This window comes from Haemorhous mexicanus, chromosome 1, assembly GCF_027477595.1.
Source record: "Haemorhous mexicanus isolate bHaeMex1 chromosome 1, bHaeMex1.pri, whole genome shotgun sequence".
NCBI lineage: Eukaryota > Metazoa > Chordata > Aves > Passeriformes > Fringillidae > Haemorhous > Haemorhous mexicanus.
Genome location: NC_082341.1, coordinates 64821666 through 64843884, shown reverse-complemented (window position 1 = coordinate 64843884; position 22219 = coordinate 64821666). Strand labels below are relative to the sequence as shown.

At 40.9% G+C, this 22219-nt stretch overlaps 1 protein-coding gene across 4 annotated transcripts in view; it reads left to right on the top strand.

Annotated features, from left to right (window-relative positions):
* The window catches only part of RNF144B (ring finger protein 144B), a 76786-nt gene that overhangs the window by 9688 nt on the left and 44879 nt on the right, over nucleotides 1-22219 (top strand). Inside the window, exons 1-2 of one of the 4 annotated variants that reach the window (XM_059851571.1) lie at nucleotides 13457-13722; nucleotides 21564-21673. The exons of 1 other annotated variant lie outside the window; for it this stretch is intronic. The gene's annotated coding sequence lies outside the window, so the exon portion shown is untranslated. 2 more of the 4 variants (XM_059851581.1, XM_059851562.1) reach the window with 2 other exon arrangements.

The following is a 22219-nucleotide window of genomic DNA, read 5'->3' as shown; positions in this document are numbered from 1 at the left end:
ACAGCATTCATGATAATTAAATGGCTCAAACGGACTTGGAAAAGAGAAATGTGTCTAGCTAAGGACTGGGACAGTTGATCCCTTGCTGACTTTGTCAGCAGGGCTTGGGACTTTTTATCTGAGAAAAGGCAAAGCTTTGTGTGACTGCAAGGAGGCTGAGTCAGGGGGTCACTAACCTGTCTGCCTGGCTACTGCCAACCCCAGTGACAGACAGACAAACATAAGCATTCTAGAGCCTGGTCTCTGCATTTCTCTTATGTCTTTTTTTCAGGAAGCTGATCCACACAGAACTGTTCTTCCAGAGTGGTCTGTGGAGCGCTCCTTGATTTCATGGCATTTAAACACTCTGCTTTGTTTCTATCTCCTAACTAAGAGCTAATCCCTTCTAGAATAGTTTCCTTGTATCATTTTTCAGGACAATCAGTTACTGAGGCTCCAGTTACAAATGCCAGGGAAAGTTCTTCCCAGTTGTGCGTGTCAGCAAAATGTCTTCCTTTATTAAGGTGACTCCCATTGTGGAGGAAGGCTACATGGCAAAACACAGACTCTGCCAGAAACACCTCCGCATCTGAGGTGTTGGCAATATTTGTGTCATGATGAAGTAATTGGAGCACCCTCCTGATTGCTAAAACAGGTTCTTCCCAGACCTGTCTGAAACAGTGAGGATTTTGGAGGGGGAGGGGGCAGGTAGTGGGGAGGTTGGTGGATGAACTAGGAAAAGCAGAAAAGGAGGGAAATCTCCCAGGAATTGTTCATTTAATGCCATGCAGGGACTGTCAGCTTTGTGATAAAATGTTTGACATGAACTGATGCTGGAGTGCTTCATGGGATGGGGCTCTTGAGTCTGGAAAAGTGTTCTGGCCAGTGGATAAAATCTGCTTAAAAAAGTTTGTTGTTGTTTTGGGGACTTTGTTGGGTTTTTTTGAAGTGACAAAATGACTGATTCTGGAAACAAGTGAGAGGAAATGTGTGTTTTTGTTGTGAGTGTTTTTCAGGCATTAGGTGTTACCATCAAACATCCTGTGGTGCTGGCTGTGGCTGTTCAGCTGTTTGTACAGTCCCTACACTGGCCTGTAGCTCGTGATGAGAACCCTCTCTCCCACAACCTTTCAGCAGGGAGGATTGCTGCTTCTCCTCTCTACCTTTCTGCTCCTCCACAACTCACTGCTACTCCCTTGTCTTCTGCCATCGATGTCAGCCTTGCTTATGTTGTTATGTTTTGTGTGGACCCATCTATAAAAAAAAGCACCTTTCCTTATTATTCATAAGGGAAATATCTCTTCTTTCAGCTTCTTTGCTTCCTCTATGACTTGTAGCAGTGGCTAGCCAACAGTGATGACTAGTGAATGCTGGTCAAGAACTGCAGCTGTTTATTTTCTTGATGAGGAGGAAAGGAGGCTGAAGAAGAAATGTCAAATGTTCAGACTGGTTTAATTGTGTACAAAGGTATCTTGTATCTTCTTCCTGTCACATTCTTCCTGCCTTGCTTTTTGTGTTATTTCACAACTCTTCCTCTGGTTCTCTCTGACTGCAATTTAGACTGTGAACTCCTTCTGACACTGTGTTTGGGTGATGCCTTGCAGGAGACCACAGTCTGAAGCAGGGTACAGAAAATCTGTAACATAAAAAGTATTGATACCAGGCCACTTCACAGTCTCACAAAGTACAGCTTCTTATCATTACTTCTAAAAGTAGAAATGTTAGCAGTTAGGAATTGTCAAATAGGTGTTACCTGAAGGAGTTGCCTTCTGATAATCCTATGCACACATTAATGACAAACATTAAAATGTCATGGTCATGCACATTACATTTACAGTAGCACAGGAACCCAGATGTAAATACTAGAAGAAAAAATTGTTTGTTCAACACACTTCACAAGAAGGCCTTTAAGGCAAAAACAAGATCAAGCACACTGGAGCATGTTATATATTTCCACAGATACAAAATTCATGAGCTAGTGCCGTATTCACAGTGGCCTATTTGGGATTTTGTTTACTGATGGAAGTAAGTATTCTGAAGAAAAGGTGAAAAGGTTTTAGACTTTTAGAGTAGATTCAGACAGGTTTCAGACAGGTAGTGCAGGAAGTTTTAGGAACTGTCTGCCAAACATTTTGTGTGGCTGAAATAACAAGATAGAAAGGGCATGAGTCAAAGAGAAGATGGTGGGAAGGTGGGAGGAAGAATCCAGGAAGAGATTCAGAAATGAGAGGTATCAGTGGCCCCTTGGTTCCTCTGCAAGCATTTTGTATTTATTTTGTATTAGTATCTAGTATTTAGGCAGGTAGAATGTATATGGCATTTATCTCTTCTACCTCAGTTTGGCAGGATTGATGGAAACACATGTAGACACTTAGTATTATTTGAATGATCATTTGTATTATCTTCCAAACAAATATACTTCATCAGATCTGTGATGTTCGCTAGAAAACTTATTTTTATATGGACTAACTTTTCATCTTTTTAATTCACTCCAGATTTCCCTTTGAAAATTTGTGTATCACAGCTTTGCCCTTGAATGCAAGACACTTTACCGTGTGTAGCAAAGCATACAGGACAGCTGAGGCATGTGTTGTATACTTTGTACACAAGTAAGTAAGTGGTGTTACAGATGATAAAATTACTGTGCTTTTCCAAGGTCAGAGGGTGTTTGTGGCAAAGCATAGAAAAGAAGAAGAAAAAATTCTGAACCTTTTATTTGTGCTCCAGGTGTTTTTTGTTAAAGAGCTGGAAAGCCTATTGCAAAACTCCTGAAGTTGACTTCCAATGGTCAAAACCAGCATGTCAAATGAAAGCGTTTCCTCTTTACTTCCTACTGTGTATAATGAAACTGAAAGGCTGTACATAGCCACACATTTGGAGGGTACCCAGTAAAGTGCCCTGACTTCTGCTATCATTTTGTGAAAAGATCAGTCTAATCCTTAAAGGTTTGAGCTGATTTAAGTCTCCTGCTTAACTGAATTTCTTAGGGAAATAGAGCTCATGTGGATTACACTATTTGTCTGCTGATACACTTGACAACTTTCTGAGCCATCGATGTAAAAAGGCAGGCAGGACTCCCCTGTTGTACATTTTCTGGTACATTCAGTCAAAAAACCAGCATCACATATAAGGCTCACTAATCAGTGTGCAAGTGGGGCAGTGCAGTTTATGACTGCTCCAGGGGCACTTTGGAAGCGATACCAGGGAACTGTGGTTATTGTTTTATTAGTCTAAAGGCGCACAAATCCTTAGAAACCAGGCTTTGTTAGTTTTGCTCCTTGACCGTTTCTTCACATACAAGTCTGGAGCATAAAATTGGAAAATTAGTAAACCTCCATTCCTGAGGAAAATCATGGTTTACAATGCCTTCTGAGTGAAGAAAATAATTTACTCACTGACTGTTTTTCAGCAACATGCTGGAAACATTTGTACAAGTGCTCATTATTTTAAATTCATAAGCTTTTTGGAATTTTTTTTACAATAGGAAAAATAAAGTTGTTTGGCAATGGATGGCATAGAGAGCAGAGATCTTGATCGTCAGTTTATGGATGCTTTAATGTGAGAGAATCTTAAACCTTCATACAGTGCCAAGAACAGAGTTTGTGTGGTCTAGACAGAGTGATGGATGGGCCTCATGGCCCATAATAGTATTGAAACTCAAAACATCTTGGTATGTGGAGTGTTGGACATTTGGGTTATCACTAAGAGATAAAAAATTTATTGCGCACTCGTTGCCATTTGAAGAAGGCTGAAGCAACTTCTCTGTTTCCTGGAAAGACAATCAAAGAATGAAAGCACATTATTGGAATTTTTCCTTCACCATCACTATCTCCATTCCCGTCATACTCTGCTGTGTTTAGTGGAAATTAACTGCAGCAGAACATCCAGAGAACATCTGATTTCCTGTAAAACATTAATTTTATTTATTCTTCCTACGTGTTTTTCAGTTCTCTCCACTCCTTCCTAGTCCTATTGACAACAAAAGAAATCACACAAAAGATCAGCTGTTGGCTTTATGTAAAATATTGCATCAAAATAATGATTCATTGGAAAAAGATTTCACGCAGTAAACACACTCACAAATACCCACTCATGCCACAAAAGCAAAAATGTTGTCAATAAGGACAAAGGAAGTTGTTATTTTAGTTTTTGAACAGTCTTGATTCATGTTTCCTGTAATTTTCCTTGGGGAAAGAGAAACAATTATCCTTAAATAAACAATTTAACAGAACTGCCAGAAATTCTTCAAATCCTTAAACCAGTATTATCAGGAATAAATCTGTAGTTGGAATAAGCTATGTTCTCCTGCTGTCCAAATTTGGTTTCCACATACAAGTTTGAGTGCTACATCTCACATCATGATCTGATACTGTTTTTAACCCAAAGGTGAGGAACCATTGTTGTGAACTCTGTTCCTGTGGCATAGTGTGATGATCACCATTTTTCAAGAGGATCTCAGGTGGAGTTTCTTGGTTCTTACTAAGTTGTGCTGCATAATGACTCTGAGGTTTGCTCAGTAGGAAGCAGCCTGTTTGTTCCAGTTTTGTCAGCCCAGAGAGGTGCCTTGTGCTGCTTTCCCAGCTGAAACCTGTGACAGCTTGCTCTCTGGGACACTCAGAGACTGGTGGGATGTTTGTGATCACCAAGAGGGGTGCTGGGGATGCTACATGTCTGGATTCTGATACTGAGTTTGTTCTCTGCAAGGCTATTGGGAAGTGCTGTTTGTCATTTTTTGTTGATGTTGTTCAAAAAGCTGTGAAGATATACAAAGCTAAAAGGTCTCAGTATTTTTTCATGCAATGTTTGAAATATTCTGTGTGTGTGATTCTTCTTTCACTTGCTTTTTTTTCAGTATAGCAAATGTACTCTATTCATGAACCAATACCAGAAAGACTGGAGAGTGTTATGCTCAGTCTCTTCATGCTGCTGATTTCATATTCAGGAGAGTCAAATGGTTTCCCTGCCTTTGGCCTCTGTTAGAATTATGGAGCATTTTGGGTTGAAGGGACCTATCTAGTACAACTCCCCTGCAATGGGCAGGGACATCTTCAACGGGCCGAGGTCTCTCAGAGCCACATCCAACCTGACCTAGAACATTTGCAGGAATGGGGCATCACCACCTTGCTAGGCAATGTGTTCCAGGTTTTACCACCCTCAGTTCCTAATATCTAATTTAAACTGACTCTCAGTTTAAAGCCACTCCCCCTTGACCTGTCACTACTCACCTTTGTAAAACAAAGTTTCTCCCTAGCTCTCATGTAGGTCCTTGGAAAGTGCTATAAGGTCTCCCTGAACCCTTCTCTTCTCCAGGCTGAACAACTCCAGTTCTCTCAGCCTGTCTTCGTAGGAGGTGTGCTCCAGCCCTCTGATCATCTTTGTGGTCCTCCTCTGAACTCACTCCAGCAGGTCCATGGCCTTCTTGTGGGTGGGACCTGAGAGGGGCAGGCATCACTGCAGGTGGGGTCTTGTGAGAGCAAAGAGGGGGAGAATCCCCTCCCTTACTCTGCTGGCCATGGTTCCTGCTATGCAGCCCTGCGTACAGTTGTCTTTCTGGGCTGCAAGTGTACATTGCTGGGTCACGTCCAGCCTCTCGTCCACAAAACCTTCCCTGAACTTCTCGTTCAGTTCCTTCTTAAACGTCATGTTCTCTCACACATCCTTGGCAGATTTCTAGATCCTGGAAGTTTTTCCCCATCTGCCTTCTGCAGGTGGGATCTGACCTAGCTTTGGTAGGTCACCACATTTGGTGAGAGAGGTGTCAGGACTTCTTCCTTGAAAGTTGGCCAGTTGTTTCTCCTTTTGTCTAATATCACTTTCTCTTCTTCCACAATGCAGCATTTCCATTCCCTGTGTTTTCCCAAGATATATAAATTGCAAGTATGTAGAGAGTATTAGTAAAGATATGTAAAGATAATGTAAGAAAAAAATTAGTTTAGAAAAATTTACTCACAGTCAGAGGTCACTAAACAAATTTCTTCACCTTGTAAGACAGATCTCACAGAAACTAAAATTTCAGAGTTCACACTTCAAAGCTTTGTTTATATTTTATACTGCAAAGTAATTCTCTGTGGGAACAGATTTATTGATGCATTTTGCCCCAACTATGTTTTGTCATATCCCAGGAAATATGTATATATGTATAAAATCAAAACTTGGAGGGAATACTTGATCTGTTTAAATTTCTTCCTGATGAGTATAGGGCAGTTAAGTGGAGCCAGGGGCTTTTCAAAGATGAAGTCAAGCTTAACAAAAAGATGAGCTCACTTGTAATTTCTTCAATGACCGCAGATAGTACTGAAGCAGAAAACATTATTTGCTTGGATTTTAGCAGTGTTTGAAAAACCAAAGGTTTTGGTATGCCTCTTGCCCTCCTGCCCCTGATCAGTCTTGTAAAACTCAGGTTTCTTTTCCTAGAGATTCTCTCTGCCCATCTGGGTATCCCTAATTTTCTACGCGTCTTAAACAAATTGCTTGGTTAAAAGCAACTATGTTTAATGAAGTTACCTGGCAGTTGACACAAAAATAAACATTAACAAAAATTGTAACAAACACAAATTTAAATTACATTTTAACAGACACAAAAATAAACATTAAGTTTATTAACTTCCCAAATTATTTCAGTGCAATGGAATAAATCCTTACGTCACTTGCGGCAAGCAAACCACGTGCTTGGTTTTGAGTTCCCACTATCCTAATTTTGGAATTGTTGAATTTAACAACTGCTTGCTAGCTGGTGCATGTTGAAGGTGTCCTTTCATGGAGGTTGTTGTAATTGCTGTCTGCTCTGCTCTGAGCAGAGGAGAGAAAAAAGTTTTATCACTATCCTAACGAGAATGTGAAGCAATCTTAGATTTTGTTACTACAGCTGTGATGTGATAAGAATGCTTCCAGCAAACAGTTGCACATGTTTTAACACTTTGCTGCTTCTCATCTGGGACGTGGTACTGTGTCCTTGTTGGATGCTGCCATTACTAAGTTGGCCAGCCTAAAGCAGCAGGGGGAAAATAGGATCACTCAAAACATTGCCCTGCTGTGGTGCTCTGAGAGGCTCAAATCCTTAGAAACTATTAGTTGTGTTACCTGACCACATGATTGAATTCCATAGAGAGAAAAGTGGATCTGGACAAACTTTTTCATATCTGGTCTCATCATAAATGGGTGAGATGTAAATTCTGGTGGGGAAAGGAGACTGTAAAAGGGGAGTGGAATGGCATGGAGACCATTCCTTGAAGTTGAGTAAGGAGAGGGATGCTAGAAGAGAAGGACAAGTTCTTGGTTTTCCCCTATTGGTATGCTTCAGCTCCATTATTTCCCTGCATAGCCAGTCCATTGGAGTAACCCCTCTCCAACCCCTCTTGGAAACTATTTCTCACCCTAAATAAACCAAAGGCTCTGTGTGTCATACTTAAATATTAAAGAAAGTTGTGACTCAAAGGTATATATTAGCTCCTCACCTTGGTCCTTCCTGCCAGATGTCAGTGAAAGTCCTTTTGTTGGCTTTTATAGCCATAAAATTAAGTGCCTCAGCTCTGTCTCATCTCAGACCTGCCCATGCTTGTCTTCAGAGGTTAGTTAAATCAACAAGGTCTGTGCTGAAATGTATTATTAGGTGCCCCCTGCCACCCTCTCCTCCAAATTCTACCTGTCTTACATACCTGTAGATAGAGTCTCATCAGGCTAAGGCAAAGCCATCACCTAGGAGACTGGCTTGGGTTGGAAGGAATAAAGCTGTCTCTTACTATTTCCAAAAAAAGCAATCAAGAGCTTGAGGCAGGACAGAAAACTCAGTAGAATCAGAGACATGAAAACAGTGCACATTTTTATCTCATGACAAGGACAGGTTGATGACCTCCTCTGTTACAGAGAAAGCTTCCTGTGTTGGCTGCCAGGATGGTTTTCCCCTCTCAGTTTTTAAACTGATGGTGATTCTGATGTCTGAAATCATTGCAATTCCAGGTACATTACCAAAATACTTTGTTAAAAGTCAACAGAATGTGTCATTTTGGGCACATAATCAAAAGGGGAAAAAAAAAAATCTGTGCATGACTGAAGGTCTGTGCCATGCTCTGAAGTTAGCTATAAAGAACTGTTAATAGAAAATACATTAATTTATCTGAGTCTTAAGTTACCTCCATTCAGTCTTTATATACTCTTGTTAAAAATGTCTGCTACCTTTAAGAGAAGGCAGGAGAAGAAGACAACTTCAGTGCCTCCTCTTTCATGTGTGTATAGTTCCTTCAATGCTACTTTATAAATTACTCTTTTCACAGCTAGAGAGTCTCACCTGTTACCTGATGCCCATAAGAACTGAGCAACTCTACTTCTGTATGTGTAACACATGAATATGAGAGCAAAGCAAGCTGTTTGGTTCCATTTTATATTTTATCATCACTTCACGAGGTGGTGCTGGTTTGAGGGGGTGCTACATGTGCTGTCCAGCTTGCACAGGGTGGCCTCTGGGCCTCAGAGGAGTCCCATGACCCTGGCTGCAGTGTCTCCAGAAGCATTGCTGTCACCTCATTGATGACACTGTGTGGCTGGGGAGGGACACAGCTCCTTTGTGAGAGGGTGGCTGGCACACCTCATGTCACAGGAGAAGGTCAAGGGGGAGTGTGACAGTAGCCTGCCTCTTCCCTGCGTCCTGAGTGCAAGGAGGTGGCTGAGATGGTGCCCTGGGCTGAGGGCGCTGCTCTGGCTGCCCCTGGGCTGGATGTCTGCTGTTCACTGGCAGCCCATCAGTGTCTTATTTATGGCAGGCTCATAGAAACTTAGCTTGTTTTCTTCTTGCAGGCTGGTTCTTCATGCACTTAGTGAGCAGGATGGATTTAGCCTAAGCAAAAAATTCTGTAGAACTTTTGCAGAGCTCTTTGGTGCCAGTGGCAAAATGCCCACTCCTGGTGATATTGCCTGTAGAGCTCTGCCACCAACAGGTTTTGCTATTGGGGCAAATACACTTTGTCTCTTTTGATGCTTCCAGGTCCCAAGGAGACAAGTTGCTCTGGAATTCCAGTAATACATTGTCAGAGCCATCGGCCTGGATTATTAAGCTGAATTTTCTAAGCACCTCAAACCCACCCACTGGGGTAGCAGGCTGACTTCTCATGGTTTTCTGCCTTATTTTATTTTTTCCCCTCTAGCCCAGTTCTGTATGGATCAAATACCAAAAGATACTTTAAAGTATAAACACAGGAAAAAATATGGATGGAGAAGAAATATAGAACTTATGGAAGCCATATGGTTTTGTTTGGAGATGATCCACTATGCCAGCAAGGTCTAATGGATATTGCATTTTGCTTTGTTTGTAGGAACAGGATAAGTGTAAGTCACCTACCACTCTTCTTTGTGTCTGAGACAAATCCCCTCATTTTGAGATCATAATCATAAATGTTCAGTAGACAGTGTGCCATCCCACTCCCTTTTTTGCTGTAAAATTAAAAGCTCTTTACATTGCACCTACTATTATTTCAAAATAATTTAACTTGATTTATTTCACTCTAATAGAAAACTCCTTATAATAAAGTTTTATGTTTTAGCTAAAGGGATTAATGAAGATTTCAAGCCTGGTTTGTCAGTGAGTGACTTGCATACCAAGTCAGAATTGTAGAACAATAGGGTTATTTAAACAGGAAAAGATGTGGTCCTGATTTTCTTGTAGCTATACTGATTAAAGCTTGTCTGCATGCAAAATATTACATAGCTCTGTATTTGTCTGCACTGACATCTGATTTCTAGAAGTGTGATTGTATAAATACATATATGGAATAGAGATTCCTTTTTAAAACATTTGGTTTATGAAGGTACCACAAATGACTTTTTATGGTGTAATTCCCCTTTAAAATAGTTCCCATTGAAGACAACTATTAATAGTCCATGACATCAGGGGCGTCACACTTTCAACTTCAGATAATATATGTATACTCCTTGTGCAAAACCCCTTCCTGTTTTGTTTTCAGCATTGGTTATGTTACTCATTAGTATCTATTTTTGTTGTGAAACTGTCTCTCTTACATCTACAAATACTTTCTTTTTCCAGAGCGAAATGGATTATTTGCATGTACACTAAAATTGATTAAGACTAATTTTTTTAGTCAGGCTCTGATTTTAAAAAGCTTGTTATAAAACCTGTTTTTATATTACATCTACGGATAGCAATTGCTTTTCAGGTGATTTTTTTTTTTCTTAGTTGAAAACTGCGAAACAGGATAGTGAAATTTTATTTTTTTCCCCTCATAACCTAGTCCTGTTTTCCTTATATGGAATTACAATGAAACCATTAGTTATACACTAACTCAGTGTTTTCACTTGCTGTTAATGGTATTTTGTTTGTGGGATGTCAGCGATCTTTTCACTGGTCACGCTATTACTTTTTTACCCATCTATGTCAAAAATTAATTAGCATGTTCAGTTAATGAAGAGTGGCTTAGTCATTTCTGAAGTATTTCAAGTCACTGCAAGGATGACACAGCCATGTTAGTAATTAACTGTGCCAGCCTTTATTCTTGTTTTGGCTAGTAACTCAACTAAAAGTTTCCAGTGATACTGCATTTTGACATCTCAAAGGCTCAGCTGTTCCCCCAGTCTGGAGGTATAAAAGCATCAGTTAAGCATGTCCAAAAAATTAATTGGACCATTTCAATTTTGTGCTTTATATCACAGCTGTCCAAGAAGAAGGCAAATGGGGAAAACTTAGCTTGTGCCTTGTCTGGAATTGTGTGACAGTGTGAACTTCTTTTCTATTTGCTGGCTCAGAAAGGCAGCCAATCAATCTGGTTTAAGAGATTCAGGGATTTGAGCTGGGTAGCAATTTTAGCATGACTCATAACACTTCATAAAATTAGCTTGCCAAGAAGATGTGCTTCTGTGAATCTGTGAAATACCTGGGCTCGAGGTACAGCTGGAAGAGAAATCATTTTGACAGAAGAGCTCATAAAAGTCCAGCTCACGTCTTTGGGTGAAGGCAATTGAAAGAATCATCAGTATTGATCATCTCAAGTCCTTATAGCCTGAGCTCCTGCACCGTGCCATGTCACCTTCAGCTCCCCTTTGCTGTGGAGATCTTGGAGAAGCACAAAAGTAGGGGCAAATACTGAAGAGAAGATGGAGGCAGAGGCATAGCCAGCTGTCCACAGAGCATCAGTAAGTGATTGTCCGGCATGTAAATCCGGGCCCCACAGTTTAGGATTTGATACCCAAGAAGTGGAGTGCTTGGAACAAGCCTGTCTTAATATTTCCAGTTAATTAAATGTTTTGAGAAATTTTTCTCACCAATTTTGTGATGTCTAAAGGAAAATAATTTTTATTGTAAGCAGTTTTGCGTGTTTATGCAATAACATTATAACTTGCATGGAGACAGTAGCAAACGGGATAGAAATATGATGGGATGTTTGTAGCTGAAGTTTCCAGAGTTTTTGTGCATTTTAATGTACTAAATCTAGTTTTCATAGTTTAAAAGAATATCCCCCCAAGATACAAGTGGCCTCATCATTTATCTGAAGGGAAGATGGCTAATATTTGTTGTAGTTCTGTCTCTTCACTGGTGGAGGCTACTTCAGTGAAGCTTGTTTTTGTTTTGTGTGCCAGCGAGGAGTAAGGATCAAACCAGATGCTACTTTTGCTACTATTGGCAGCTGCCCTGCTCTGCTTCTGAATTTACTGCCCTGCTATTTTTCCTACACCTGCATGAATGACTTGATTTCCTTCATCCTCCCTCTCTTACCACTCTCCTCCTTGAGATAATTGCGTTTTGCTGTTCACGTGCTGTGGTGCTGAGCACAGGGGCTGAGAACAGGAAGAGTTTTCCTGCTGAGCTTCATCTGTGGCCTATCAAGTACTTGTGTGATGGAGGCAGAGTAGCAAAGGGAGCAGCTGCAGGAGGAAAATATAGGAGCTGGAAGCAGAGGGAAGGTAGTGAAGAGAATAGTGATAGAGGCTCAAGATATTTCATACTAGAACTGAACATGGAGTATAAAAATCTAACCACAGAAGGAGAATAATTTTCTACTCATAAAGTTTTCCAAATAATTCCACATTTTCAGTACTGCTCTAGAGCCTAAAAAATAGCTCTGAGCCTTCAGTGTTTCTTGAGTCTTGTCTAGGACTGGCCACTGTTGAGCATATATATGTCTGCTTCTGCTGGGAAATGCTCTCCTAGCTCAAGTGGCAGTAAATGTGACATGGCTCTAGTTTGCCTAATCCTGTAGTAACCCTGTTGATGAATACCATAAAGATCAACAAGATCCTTCATGTTGGAACAGCTATTTTTTTTCTGGTTATTATCCTCTCCCTCCCTAAATATATATATAAAAAATATATAAATATATTAATATATAAAAATTGTACTGATAAAATTATAGAAATTATATATATATTATATAACTATATCTAAAATTATTTATAACACCCAGTGTTAAATAGATATATTGTAAGTTTGTGCTTATTCTGAGATGAAAAGAGTATATGATGGTAATTCAAGCAAAGCTGTAATATAATGGAATAATTCAGCAAGGAGGCTGAATTAAAGTTGCACAAGCTTTTTTTTTTTTTTTTTTTTTCCCCTTAAATTGATCTAATGCAGTATAATTGTCTGAAAATAACTAAAAGCTCAGCTGTGAGCTTTTATACACCCCGGAAGAAATGCCTATATATAATTTTTCACAGGAAAGTACTGAAGGCAAAATGCCAGCAATGATTGCATGAAGTACAAAGTAAATTTATTTCATCATAAGAAAATTGTAGATTAACATTTATACTTCCTTCTGTTTTTCTGCACCCTCTGCACTCTGATATATCTATATTTCTTATCTGTGGGTGTGGTGCATTTCCTACAGCAGGAAAAGTTCTTGAGGGTTTGGTGTCATGTGGCACAATTAGATATTCTCCTGCTACTTGGCTGCTGTGAATCACACTCTTAGGTCTGGGACACGGAACTGCCGGATTCCCAACCCCTCTTGCACACAGGGACAGCTTAAAGAGTGTAATTTTAGTATTGACAGAGTAGGATGAGCACCATCATCATTAAACACTCAGATCTGAAATTACACGGGTACTTTACTTTTGAGTTTAGATTTTTTGCTCACTTCCCCTCCAACGTGAAGAAATCACTTTTTTTTGTTTTTTTTTTAGATGACATTTTTCACAAGCAGAAGCCAGCGAGGTTTCAGACATCAGCTGCTATGCAAACTGCTCTCCCCAAACAGGTTAATTTGGGAGGGCTTTGATGAGTGTCACATCTGAAGCCTCGCTGCTCTCAGTTTTACCTTGTCGGGGCTCGGGTGGGAGCCGTGGTTGAAAGCTGCCCAGAGACCCAAAGCAGAGGGTGAGGGTGTGCCTTGGCGGGGAGCTGCCCGGGTGTCAGCGATCACCTGCGGCTGAATTGGGTCTCGGATGGGAAGTAGGAAGTGCTGCGCTCAAGCTTCCTGTACAAATAAATGCAGCTTTCCCACAGCCACTGCATGCGGGCTCTGACGCGCCGGTAAGATATAATGGCAGCACGCACTTAATAGCAGGGAGGGGATGATTTCTCGGAGTGGCACAGGGGCTGGGAGACGAGCCCTGCTGCGGCATTTAAAAGTGTTCGGCTGTCAGATAGCAAGGGACAAGGAAGGGCGTGCGAGAGCAATCGGCTCCGCTCCTCACCGCCAGCTCCGCGGCTCTGTGGCATCGTGGTTCTTTGGGAATGCCCGAGTCTGAGTGCAGCCACTGAAAAGTCACACAGCTGGCAGTGAGCGCTACTCTCCTTTCAAGGTATGTTGGAATACAGCTTTCTGTCTGCTTTTTCCTTAAGAGCAGAGAATACCCTCAAAGAACAGAAAGCCAGTATTTGCTTCTAATGGAAGTGGAAAAGGCTATTTTTCTATTTTTTTTTTTTTTAAGGTAAGGACTAGAATGATTAAATAGCTAAAATAAATGTTATTTGTGGTTTGGCTAAAATCAAACTATGTGGTGCTTAGGGCTGAGGCAGAAGGAAACCTTGGTGTCCTGACTGTTAAAAGCCTGGAAACAAATAGACGTCAAGTACTTCCCAAAAGGGTAAAATGACTTTTGTCAGTGCAACTTTTGGAGAAATAGCTGTGTGAGGTGTTTAAAAATGCTGCAGCATTGGGATATATCTGTGTGAAAGGCGATTGCTAAAATGGCATATGTTTTAGTTTAAATAGAAGAACTTCTTTCATACTGAAAAAATACCTGATTAAGCTGGAGGAAGCCTGAATTTAAAATGCTGATACTTCCTCCTGGTTTAAAGGCATTTCTTCTGCCACAGTTCCATGCAGCTGGTATCAGGAGGGAAAAAACACGTTAATCTGTATTGTACATGTGTTAACTTCTAATCCGTGTTAATGTACACTTCTAATCTGATCAGGGTTTAAGGTTATGTCGTTTATGTAAGCACATACAAAATCTACCATACTTCAGTTTTCTAGTTTGCATTTAAAATTTTTTTGACACTGAGAATAGACAACTGCATTTACTGGAATGTTTGCCCTGCTTTCTCATCATAAGGCTTTCTCAGTGCAAAGCAGCTTTAGTAATGAAGATATTTCAGTCTAGTTTATTTTGAAGCTCTGTATTTTCTGTAATACAGAAGCACATTGCTTCCTAACTGCATGCAGCAATATCAAATGTCTTCCTTCAGAGAGCACTGTAAGTTGTAAAATATTTAGAATTGCTATAGTAAAGAAAGCATTGCAGGGTGGCTTCGAATCCTCTTGGTCAATAGACACTGAATGCTTTAAAGAAGTAAATTTTATCAGAGATACAGGCTGTGACTGAAATACCCCCATGCAGCTTTCCAACTGCCTGTGAGCAGGCAGAGCAATCTGATATGTTTGGCTGCCCTCAGCCTGAAGGGCAAGCGGTCTCGGTTAAGGGCAGGCACTGGGTTTGGGATTCCAATATTTACGGAAACAGAAGTTTCAAAATCCTGTTCTTAAATATTTTTCAAAACAAACAGATTGTCCTGATGCTTGTCGTGTATAGGACTTGTCTGTGCCTGAATATGAGTGGGTGTCTGTGTTGTTGCTTTAACATGAAAGTGGCTGAAACCCTTCCATTGATGAACATAAGCTATTTTGGAGAAAGTACTGCACATTGATAAGGCTGCATGGCTCCAGTTATGCTGCTGAAAGTAATGCTTTAGATTATGGATTGAGAAGTGTGTGTTTGCAGACTGTCTAAAGCTGTAGTAAAGTGGAGGTATTCTTTCAAACTAAATCAGAGCTACTCCAGAGCCAAGCAAGTGTGATGACAGACTCTTTTTCTCCCATGCATCTTACTGGATGATGGGGTTATTTCCCACAAAGTCCTGTCTGCTCACACAAGGACACTGAAACCTCCCTAGGCTTCATGTGGAACTAGCATTTGGCAGCCTGGAATGGTTTGTGCTCCCCATGCTGAGGTATATTCTGCATGCACCTCGCTGGTGGCTGTGGGCTTCTTTCCCGCAGATGTGACATTTTGGCGATTCTGTTTGTGGGATAATATGCCTTGGTGCAAAAGTTAGCAATAAAAATAGCAAGCAATATGGAGTTTTTTCTCTCTAGCTAGGTTTTTGGATTGCACTCTATTCTCTAAATGCTTCATAAGCTTTGTAGAAATAAATAGTGTGAAAATGGTTGTCTGGCCTTTCCCTTTTGGTGGAGGAGAGTGTGTACTTGTCCATATTATTATTGTGAGTTTAAAATGCAACTGTGAGAATCAGCAAGCCACTCTGTAGGGAAACAAGCAGTGCTAATGCTTAACCTGGTTCACAGCTCATTTGTATGCCTCTGATATCATCTGTGGTGTGAGCTTGAGCTCTGTCCCTGCAGTTCACCCTGTTCAGACCTTTCAATGGTGAGACCCAGTAGAGTTTGTTGCTTCAATGTAGCTCAAAAGAACTGCTATAGACTTGCTGTTCCTCTTCTGGAGTGGGGAGTTTTCTTGAATGTGCCTGAAACTTCACAGTGCCTATAGATTGTACATATCAGATCCATAAATATCTCCTGGGCTAGTACTACTGTGATATCTGAGACCATAATTACAGCTCTAGGCCCATGGATATCTCAGGCACACGTGAACAAAATACTGTGGCAGTCTGCCAGTGTCACTGTGAGCTGAGTTCGTCAGACCTCCTTGCATATCCCAAAGCAGACTTTGCCTTCAGCTTCGTTCAGCTGAAAGTGATTCTGAAGCTGTGTTTTTCCTCTGGTACTTGCCCAGAGCTGGGTACAGTTCCCTCCTCTTCCTCTGGTTTCTCCATGCCAAAGCGCAGCCCAGTATAATGCAATTTGCAAATTGTCTTCTTTGACCTTACATTCATTCCATTTGAAAACCAATCTTCTTTTGGATTGCAAAAGGAAACATTGAACAAAACAAGAAAGAACAGATCCAAAGGGAAAGATAGCAGTGATATTAAGCTCAGCCTCTAGCATTCTGTGTTTCTGCTGAAGCATAGCTGAGCTGCAGTACTAGACTATGAGCCTTCTCACTTGACAGAAGCACAGGTCTGAGGGCCATCGTACACTGCAAATTTACCTAGTCTTGGACAAACATTTACAGAGATGCTTGTGCCAAATAACTTTGTGCTGATCAGTAAGAAAATAGTGTTCAGTAATCGTTCTGTGTCTCTTCTAAATGGTTTTGGCTCAGTGGGAACTGAGTGGGCTTTACATTCATAAAATAGGTCACTGCTAGGAGATACTAAAACACCAAAAAAAAAAAGAGTATCTCAAATTACAAAGGTCCGTATCCTTCCCTTCCTGCTGAAGTAGAACTTTTCTAACTCCTAGTCTTCCAGGAGGGACAGAGGTGCCAAGTAGAAACTTTTAGGCTCCAGAGCATAACTGGGTTAATTGCATTGCAAACATACTTTCAAATAAAAAATGCAGCTATGTAAAAAAACACTTTTTTTTTTGGAGTTTCCTAGATCTCTTTGTATGTATTGGTACTTGTGCACAATGACATATGTGTTTCTCATTTTTGGTTTCTTTATTCTATTATAATAATGAAAAAATATCATGAGTTGCCCAAGATCTGGGTGACTTTTTCCTATATTTTTAGGGGAATCTGCTCAGCCCATAAGAGCAAAAGAGAAAACCCATAATATGTAGTTAGAAAGGTCACCAGTTTCCCTTCTGCTTTGAGTGTCCTTGGTTCCTGCAAGCACAGTTCCAGCTTTGGTTGCTAAGTTAGCTTTGGGCTAACTTAGCATCCTTGCTCCTTCTGAGTGAGTCAATATATCTTTGGAGTCCCAAAGCCAGCCAGCACCAGGCACAATGATTTGGGACATGTGAATCTGACTTTTGGGTCCATGCACACTAGAACAGATTCCCTGCAGGGAGTTTTTTCCTGTGTATTTTTTGAGCCTGTTGTAGACACAGCCGTCAGGGGTACTTGTTATACATGCTTTTTGTTGCAAGGAGAGACAAGAGAGCACAGAGTCATGGAATGGCTTGGGTTGAAAGGGACCTTCATGACCATCTAGTTCCAGCCTACCTACCATGGGCAGGGACGCCTTCCACTAGACCAGGTTGTTCATAGTCCTATCCAACCTGGCCTTCCAAGGATGAGACATCCACAGCTTCTCTAGGCAGTCTGTTCTGGTGTCTCACTACCCCTCTGAGGAATGAATTTACTCCCAACACCTAATGTAAGTCTCCCCTCTTCTAGTTTAAAACCATTCCACTTGTTAGATCGCTATCAGCCTGTGTAAAAATTACTTTTCCTTTTCTATAGACCCCCTTTAGCTACTGGAATGCCACACTAATGTGTTCCTGGAGCCTTCCCCTCTCCAGGTGGAACAATCCCAGCTATCTCAGCCTGTCTTTGGAGGAGAGTTGTTCCAGCCCTCTGATCATTTTTGTTGCCCTTTTCTATATGTGCTCTAAACAGGGCCGTGTGTTTCCTGTGCTGAGGACCACAGGGCTGGATTCAGAATTCCAGGTGGGGTCTCAGCAGAGTAGAGGGGCAGAATCCCCACCCTTGATCTCCTGCCCACTTTGCTTTTGGTCCAGCCGAGGGTGTGGTTGGCATTTTGGACTGCAAGCACTGATGCTGTTGACTCATATCCAAGTTTTCATCCACGAGAACCACCAAGCCCTTTTTGGCAGAGCAGCTCTCAGTGAGTTCTTCTCACATTCTGTACCCATATCTGGGATTGCCCTGACCCAGATGCAGCACTTTGCACTTGGACTTGCTGAACCATTTAGTTCTTATGCACCAGCTTCTCTAGTTTGTCCAGATGCTGGTTAGAAGACAGTATACAGAATCACTTTTTATTAGAAGGAAGAATTACCATTTTACTGTCATTCTCATGCTTCTGCCCTTTAGTTGAGGCTGTCAGTATTTGCATCTGTTGCAAGCTTTTCTGCCTTTTGCTTTGTTGCAAAAGTGAGGAGAGGATGGAAAGTATAAGACGTGAGTCATTACTCAAGGAGTGGACATAGTCTGGGTAGCTGACAGAGGCTTTGATGATATTCATTTTTGGTTATACAAACTGTTAAATTTTCAGATAGACAAGAAGGAAACTTGCAGATTTGAAAACATTTATATGTTCCATATATTGCAAAAAGGAAAAATCATGGGCACAGAAGAGCTTTATCTCTTTTTGGGGACTGAAACGATTCCTTGAGGCTGCCTCTGCTTACACTCTTATGTGCTGTATGTTGCTGTGGTGTAGGGGAGATTTCTTTGCACATGTGTATATATAGCTGCAAATAGTTCAAAATTGCACGCTCCAAATCCCTATGTACATAGAAGGAAAAACACATTTCATGACAACTCGCATCCAGGCTAATCCTTTGCATGCAAAGAAAATTCCAGAATTAAGTAGAAGCAGTGACACACAGGCTGGCACTGGTTATGTCTGAGCAGTAGATGGGAGAGTTCATATGTTCTGCCTGTGATTAATTTTTGAAGCATTCTCATGGAGGTGGGGATATGATGAAGGAAAACAAGCCAGTCTTCCCCCCCTTCAAAAATTAAAAAAAAAAAAAAAAAAAAAAGAGGGTTGCAGAGCTGTAGTCATTGGGGAAATGGAGCTGATCCTGTGGGCTGTTTACCATTGCAGTCACTGGAACATTTTTCAGAGCAGTGGGCACTCTGCCAGCCACTGATACTTTAACTCTTCCCCATGGGGTTTGCCCATTTTAGGGCTAAGATAACATCCACGGGGCCAGCAATAACTTGCTTGCTGAAATTTTGCACAATGGAGAAGATGCAATCTTGCACCCTCTTGACCTCTCCACAGTTGCCCTGATGGTTTCAGTGGTGGAGATTCTTCATCTCAGTTTCCACAGAAAATCTGTGGGAAAGGCAATCATGCCCTTTGCCGACAGTGAAGTAGAAGCCACATACATGTACATAATTTAGACAATACTACTATGAGGACATGTATTTTTAGTGTTGGTCAATGTTTTTGTTGCAAATACCCAAGCAATGTGTGTGACTTGAGCAATTTCAACCCCCTTGTTGACTTTGCTTATCGCATTTTGGGAGGATGGACCAACAAATTAAGGAAACATACACTTGTGAAGAGTAGAAAAAAGTCAGGAATTCTTGTCTTTTCTCCAAATTCCACGACAATTAGGACAAAATGCTTATTTTGCCTATAGGCATTAGTTGTCATAGTCGTAGGTGAAATGTCATAGCTAGCAGAAAGTTTCTAGAAAGTTTTCTGTAAGACTGTAATCCTATAATGTAACAAGTCTATGAGTCCTTTTCAGTTCTACTCATTTTTCTGAGAGTTTGGGAGGTGGGGCAGCTTCTTACAAAGATAAGCTCCCAGTTGCTTATCTTTGCACACATAATGCACAGGTCCATTGAAAAGCACTCCTTTGGAAACACTCCCCTTGGCAGGATTTGGACTGCATGGCTAAGATCGTGTAGAGACTAGCCAGTTGTTAGCAGAGGCTGAGGCACTTGAGGCTGAAATCTGGAATGTTTACAGGTTGCTGTTCTCCCTTGTAATTATTTCTGCAATGAATGTTGAAATTTGGAATTGAAGTAAGTGAGGCAGTGATGAATGCAAACCTCTTACTGCGTTTGATGGACACTTCTGGTTTATTACATGTCTTATACTAACATCTGGATTTCTAAGTAGTTGCATTGAGCCCCTGAGAAACTAACTGTGTTCCCTGTGCTTGGCACAGTACGGGCAGAAATCTTCTTGTGAATGCTTGGAGCCTGAAGCACAGAGACAGAAGGGGAATGTGGAGAATAGGGTGGGAGAGGGCAGGCAGCAATGAGACAATGTTGTGTTGTGTGATAGACACTGTCGTCAGCCAAACAGCTTTTTTACTCAGGTTTAAGCAAATGTCGTATTTGTCTTACACTATTAATAAAATGCAGAGCAGAACAGATAATGTGTGTTAAAAGTGTTTATTTATAAAAATGGGAATATACAGTTGTTTTAAAAATACATGTCTGTTAAAGTCAGTCAAGAGTGTAAGACTAACAGTGGTTGAAGGTATTTTTGCTGTTCCAGCATAGCTTGCATCTTCTGTTCAGTAGCGTGTATGTGAGGCCTATCAGAGGCTAGAGGTGTCCCAAATTCAAAGCCTGGGCATGTGGGGCTCCTCCACACTGGAGCAGCAGGCAATATGGAAGGAATTGCCTGCAGCAGAATTCTTCCCAGAATCTGTCTCCCACCATGCTGGGCTCTTACCTTTGCCCATGTGTGGGCTGGGAAAGAGGGAGAAGAAATGTGAATACTGAGAGGACAAGAAGAGAGATGGTAAGTCAGGGGACTGTTACTGGTGTTTACTTATCCTTTTTTGCCTCTGCAGATCAGGCCAGAGCTGGAACTTGTCCTTTCCTCATCTCCAGTTGCCTTTGGAAGGACTTGTTGAGGAGCTGGCAGAGGGATGGTTTAGGGATACACTCCGACTAGTTTAACTACCAGTCATGAAAAGCAGTAGTAATAGTTACTTCAGTAAATGTGTTTAGTTTCAAAACAGCCTCATGTCTGGGTCCAAACCTCTACTATTGTTTCTTGCCAAATTTCAGCATAGTCAGTAGCTGTTCATGTTGTTTTCTTAATGGCAAAGGCTTATGTTAGAGATAGTGGCTTCCCCAAGGTCTAATCCTCAGATTTGGCTTCCAGTCTTTGATTCACTGACTGTCTGTCCTTGTAGCTAAAGCTTGAAAGTTACCACTGGGTAAGCTTTCTAAATCATTGAGATACATTTGGATCAAGGGCAGTTTTCAATGTTTCAATTCTTTTATTTTGGTTACCTCAAATAGCATATTTATTGTATAATAATCAGCTGTGTATTTGGCTGTAAGATTAGATAGGGGCAGATTAAAATATTATATGTATTAGTTTTGTTCACTGAGCAGCCACACAAAAATGGTTATAGGAGGAAAATCAACTTATTCTGTTATTTCTGTTGATGTAAATCTAAAGTTGTTAAAAGTGCTTTTCAATGCTTGCCGTGAAAAAAGTCTGTAGGATCATATTCTTTCAAGCTTGCACTTTCTGTGGCTTAACAAAACTACATGAGAGAGATATTAAAGTTATCATCTTATTGCAAGCACTGAAAGAAAAATTCTCAGGTCTAAAAACCTTCTAAAAACAAACACACAGTAATTTTTTTTTTTCCCAATAGATGGCTTTCAGTACATATTGCAGAATTCAGTGAAGGATCAGGTTCATTGTTCCTGTCAGTTGAGTTGTTCCTTGGCTTCTGGCAAACTCTGCATTCTTCTCTTGACACCAGTAAGTTTCTTGCTGGCCCTTTGGAGGCCTGTGTTTATGTCACATCTCTGTTTGCCTTGACCTGCTTGCCCCGCAGTTGGGACACTGCTTGCTCCCGACACAGCTTTGGCAGTCTCCAGCCAGGGGACCCCGAGAGTCCAGTTAGTTTCTTGTTAGAAGAAGAGTGCAAACTACAATCACATGAAGCTGTTTTCTGCTGTTTTTCCACTGCTTTCACTTTAACAATGTGTGTTTACAAGTGTCTCCAAAAAATCCTTTATGTTAGAACAGGCTAGTGTCGCAAATTTCTTCTGAACACACCCTATCTAAACTGTAAACATTCCAGCTCAGGGATTTAGCATATCCTAAGGTTTTGTTATCTGATTAACAAAAATAAACATTTTTTTCTGTGTCAAGGGCAAATTGTTACATCTGACTTTCTATTCCTGTTTTAGCAAAGACAGCTAGCCAAGTTATCAACCCATTTGACCTCACAAAAAGTCAATTCATTTTACTTAGTAAATGCCACAGTTACCAAAAGCCTTCATGTGGTCTGAAAGAAAGATC